This window comes from Diadema antillarum, unplaced genomic scaffold (genome assembly GCF_040938485.1).
Source record: "Diadema antillarum isolate AM-2024a unplaced genomic scaffold, OU_Dant_1.0 scf00000006, whole genome shotgun sequence".
NCBI classification, from domain to species: Eukaryota; Metazoa; Echinodermata; class Echinoidea; order Diadematoida; family Diadematidae; genus Diadema; species Diadema antillarum.
The window spans coordinates 2581210-2586894 of record NW_027270895.1 but is presented as its reverse complement, the minus strand read 5'-3'; positions in this window follow the sequence as shown (position 1 = coordinate 2586894).

The window sequence follows — 5685 nt, the reverse complement described above, 5'->3', positions numbered from 1 at the left end:
GGATTATATATTCTGTTAATATATTCTCACAAACATTATTACAGTAAAGAGTATAGTTAGGGCAAGCAGTGATACACTGATCCTGTGATAACGCGTAGGACCTACAGTCCAGAGTTCCGGTACTAGAATAAATACGGGGAACAAAAAGCGTTATTTTTTGACATTGATATCACACCTGTCCTTGCTTTAGGGTTCTGGACTTTCCCTTTTCTATCTTGGGCGACTAGACAGACAAAACGGCAACGCCAGAAGAGAAGCTTTGTGAACATTACTGCATTTCTCTCTTTTTGTTCTACTATTTCCACGTGTGGAAATGCATCAAATCATTATTGTTTCTCCATTCAGGATTTAGAATATAGCATACTCTTAGCAAAACTGTATGCCCCCTCCCCCGAATTCTAGGAAGTTCCTTGCAGGGGCGGCGCTACGTTTTTGAAAGTGAGGGGGGGGGGGGAAGGTCTTCACATTTTGGGTGCCACTTCCCTTCCCCCATATACTTGCTCGAAAAAAGTGGGAGGCCCAAATATTCAGTCCCTATAAAAAAAAAAAAAAAAAAAATGGGCCGAGGGGAAGGACGAAGCCCCCCCCCCCCTCCCGTTGCCTCGGAATACGCCCATTTATGGCTATCATGGTTAGGTGTACACAGAAAGTCCCTTTCAAAGGGGTGAAACGAGGTTTGCTGAAACTAATATTCGTATATAATTATTTCCATCAGTGTGATCACACCAAGGAGGTCTAAGCTCTCCCTTACATCTCCCTGATCACACTATGCAACTCTTGACACATTATGAAGATAATTTATCGAACTCGCTTGAATGCATCAAATTGAAGAAACGTTATATATATATATATATATATATATATATATATGTGTGTATGTGTGTGCGTGTGTGTGTGTGTGTGTGTGTGTGTATCTATACAGGTTGAAGCGGGCTAGGCCTCGTACGTTGTGGGTGCTGCATTATCTCTATGTATAGGTGTGACGGAGGAATGACTGCTCGCAGACGTTGCAGCAGTGTGTTCACTAATAGCCTTTTTATTCTCCTGAGCTTTCGACCGAGTAACCGGTTTTTTTTTTCAAGGACTTGGGACGTAAACACAAAAGCAGAAAGGCAACCAAACGGAATATAGACGGCAACATGACATTCACACCAATTTGCATACATTTGAACAGAATAAGGCAAAAACAAGGCAAAAGAAAATAAAAAGAAAATAAAAAAATCAGACAGTAACATGACACATTCACTACAACGGAGCGGCAATATCATTACATACACTGGCAGTGAAAATAATGGAACAGTAGTAGCAGTATAGTATAAATAACCAATAACAGCGGTAATGATTGCAATGAAATCATTGGAAATACATAAACCAACACTGGTTACCTTTTAGGGCGTTGGGGGTATGTCTGCTGTGTGTGGTGTCAGTGGGATGAGTGTGAGAGGTTCCCAGGTGTAATGTGGGGGTAGTGACGTGTGAGGGGTGTGACTTGGAATATTTGGAACGTACCTTGCACCTCGTACCTTGTACCTTGTAGTAGCTATCCCCGAAGACCTCCGCCAGGAAGGGTAGATCAGGGCTGACGAGAGTGGTAGACAAGTTTATTTGATAGATTAAACGAGAACTTACCTGTTTATAGTTTGATCTCAATTATATGAGTATAATATTACGGAAGGGATTACGTTGACAAGAGAGAGACCCGCTGACGCATGCGCAGATTCCCCAATATTCGTAGAAAACCGGTCATGGCTAACGAAAACATAGATCAACGAGAACTTTCCACTGTAGTTTGAATACACAGGGAGGGAAGGGAGGGACGTAATCCCTTCCGTAATATTACTCATATAATTGAGATCAAACTACAAACAGGTAAGTTCTCGTTTAATCTATCAATTATACTCCGTAATTCCGTCAGGGATTACGTTGACAAGAGATTTTAAAGCCGTTAGCCATGAACGGCCTATGTAAATTAATTGCTTATCTATGCAGTCGGGAGGTATTTACCTGCATTAAATGGCCCTGTAGTCAATGTGGGGCTGGCTGCCATTAATTCTGGTGGTACAGCTGTGGATTGCTTTTGCTCAGGATCACAGCTGCAGCTTAACTTCTCCTCGTTTCCAGTGGTTTGTTGTAGAATTTTCTGAATGTCCTTTCTCCAGCCCAGCCTGCTTGTGCCAGAATTTGACTGATGGGCAAATCCGCACACCTTGCGGCTGATGTCGTAGCTGCTCGGGTAGAGTGGGCTGCGTAAACCTGAGTATTTATCCCTGCAGCTGTTCAAAAAGCGTGCTCTTGATCCACCTGGCTATGGTTTGTGATGTCACGCGATGATGAGGCTTCTTGAAGCTAATGAACAGGTAGCGCTCCTTGCCTCGTAATGTGCTTGTTCGCTTGATGTAGTGCTGCAGATAGTTCACCACACACAGCCGTCTGTCTGGTGGGAAGGCCCTCATCGACAAATTGAGGTTAGCGTTTCCTGGCCTGCTGTGCTTTAAGAGGTCCTTGAAAACAAATTGCGCACCGCTGGTTTTTAGCTGCATGTGGTCGAGGTGCAGATTGTGCAGCGACTGTACTCTCTGCGCAGAAACTAAGGCCATTAATGTGCACAGTTTCCAGGTCAACACTTTCAAAGAAAGTGTCTTTGCAGGTGCCCACCTACGAAGTTTATTAAACACTATGTTCACATCCCAAATCTCACGATATCTGGGTAACGGTGGGCGAAGATGAAAAACACCTTTAACGAAACGCGAAATGAGTGGATGTTTTCCAACTGGACAATTATCCTCCAATATCAAAAACGAAGAAAGTGCACTACGTGCACTGTTGATAACACTGTAACTACAACTTTCATCATAAAAAAGAACACTTAAAAATTCCAGCACGTCCTTTGCTTGTGCTGTTAGATAGTTCAAACTACGCTTTGTACAAAAGGACTTCCATTTCCTGATGTAAACCCCATACTGCTTTTTTGTAGATTTTCGCCACGATGCTGCGATGATGTCAACTGTTCTTGAATTCAGTCCATCTCTGCTTAGGGGTTTTCGCAGCACCTGAAACAGAGCAGATCAAGTCTGTCATGCAGGGGTGAGGTTCTCCCGTTCCCGGGAGCGTAAGCAACTCTGCACTATGTCTTAATAGCATTGGTCTTTCAGTGGTCAGGGACATTAATACAGGGAACCATGGTTGGGTGGGCCAGTTTGGTACAACTACGATGCCTTTTGCTTTGTCCTGCCTAATTTTTTGTAGGCATCTTGAGATAAGACAGAAGGGAGGAAAGGCATAGAAATCCAATGGACCCCAATCGAGTGTGAAGGCATCTACATTTTCTGCCTCTGGGTCTGGCTGCCATGCTACATATCTTTCTACTTGTTTATTTAGCCTTGATGCAAACAAGTCGATTTCTGGGGTACCATAGTGACTGGCAATTTCCTGGAATTTTGCTGGATTTAGCATCCATTCAGACCCATCATTAAACTGTCTTGACCTGTGGTCCGCTTCTACATTTAATTTTCCAGGAATGTGGGACGCAGTGATCCAAATGTGCTTATGTATGCACCATTTCCAAATTTCTTTTGCGGCATCATTACAGTTAGGGGACTTAACGCCTCCCATGTTGTTTAGGTATGCTACAGCTGTAGTGTTGTCTACACGCAGCAAAACATGCACATCTCTTAGTTCTTTGCAGTACGACTTGAGACCATGCCCAGCCGCAACTAATTCAAGATAATTGATGCCACTATGCTTTGCATTATGTAGTTCCTTCTCACTCCATCTTCCCCCAGTACTACTGTGGAGGTTTGTGGCGCCCCATCCTGCCCCACTGGCATCTGAGCGCAATTCTAGATCTGCTTTCTTTCTTTGGATTGGTGCGAAGGCAGTGTGAATGTTCTCTACCCACCACTGAAGCTCCTGTTTTGCTTCGGTGGATAGTTCCATTTTTCTATCAAAGTGACCTTTGTTTGCCTTCAGAGCTTGAATTTTGTCCTTTTCCAGTTCACGATAGAACAATGGACCATACTGTATACTGCCGGAAAGCTTGCTACAATCTTTCCGATCACTCGTGCTACTTGCCTAATTGAAGGTCTATTCATATGTAGCAAGTTAGCGCACAGATCTCTGATTTCTGTCATTTTTTTCTTCTGGCAGACTGATAGACATTTCTACAGTGTCAAGCATAAAACCAAGGAATTTTATTTTCCTGGTCGGATAGAGCACTGATTTTTCTGGGTGCACCACAAACCCAGGATGTGTGAGAAGGCTTACTGTTGTAGCTATGGATTCCTTCAGTTTCGCTTCACTTTCACTGATCAGTATGGTATCGTCAAGATATCCAATAACGATGTGGCCCAATCTTCTCAGTGTTGCAAACACTGGTTTCAGTATTTTAGTGAACAAACGGGGGGCTGAGCTAAGCCCATTTGGCATTGCTTTGAATTGCCAACACTGGTCACTGAAAGTGAAACGTAGGAATTTTCTGTCTCCATCATGTACTGGGACTGAATAGTAGGCATCTCGAAGGTCGACTGAGGCTAAGAAATTGTTTGGAGATATCAATTCCAGTACTTTGTGAATATTGTCCATCTTGAAATGACGATACACAAGATACTTGTTTAACTCTGACAAGTCCAGAATTAACCGTATGCCCCCATTCTTTTTGGGGCGTGGGAATACATTGGAGATGAACTCTACTTCCACATGACTGCATTGCTCAATAACATTTTTTGTCTGCAGATTTCTGATTTCTTCATGCACACGAGCATTGTCAATTGAATTTCTCCGAAAGGAGTGAGGATTTCTTGTGCTTGTAGGGGGGAATTTTCCCTCCTTAAATTCCAATTTCATGCCAGAAATTGAGTTCAGAATGAATTGATCATGTGTCACTGTCCTCCAGTTATTTCTAAATAGCCTCAGTCGACCTCCAATAGGCCTATCGTGTTTCAATGTACTAGATCTAGTGCCAAGTCTAGTGTGATTAGGTAAGCAGAGATTACTCACCGTTTCGGCGGTATCAGCTCCTACTTCATCCGATGGGAGTGCCCCCTCGCTGGGCTGTCTGTTGAGTTGCCTGGCTCGACGAGCTCAGCGTTTGTGTGTGAGGTGGTGGCTGCCTGCCCCTCCTGTTGTAATTCTGGCCTAAAAAAGGTCCAGCAGTAGATCCAGCTACCGGTCTGTTATATGCAGCATGCTGAAAACCACGTCCTCTCTGTGGATACGGCCTACTGAGCGAGCGCTGATACGCCGCGATTGGTCTCGCCCTCCCTTGCGATTTCATGACTCCAGCTGCCGCTAGCTGTTGATCTTTCAAGTCCTTGACTTGTTTTCCTAGATCGTCTCCAAACAGTAGACGGGTAGCAGGGAGTGATGGCTTACACAAATGTGCAAATCTAGAGTTTATGTCTGGTTTGATCAGCTCCTTACGGAGACAGTTGAGCTCGAAATTCGCGTTGCAAATCAGAGCGAGGGCATCTTGCTGCGTATCAGACATGCGACCTGCTGAGAGCGATCTTGTGAACGCATTTACACTTGTAATCCCTTTGTAAGCGATTTTTGCACCCGTTGTAGCTTTAAATCCCGACTCTTGGTCGCTGGTGGCAGAAAATCCCAGATAGGCGGATTCACTTTGGGCACATCGATGAGCTGACAATTGTTTGGAGAGGGATACTTTCCAACCACATCCTCCAGAAC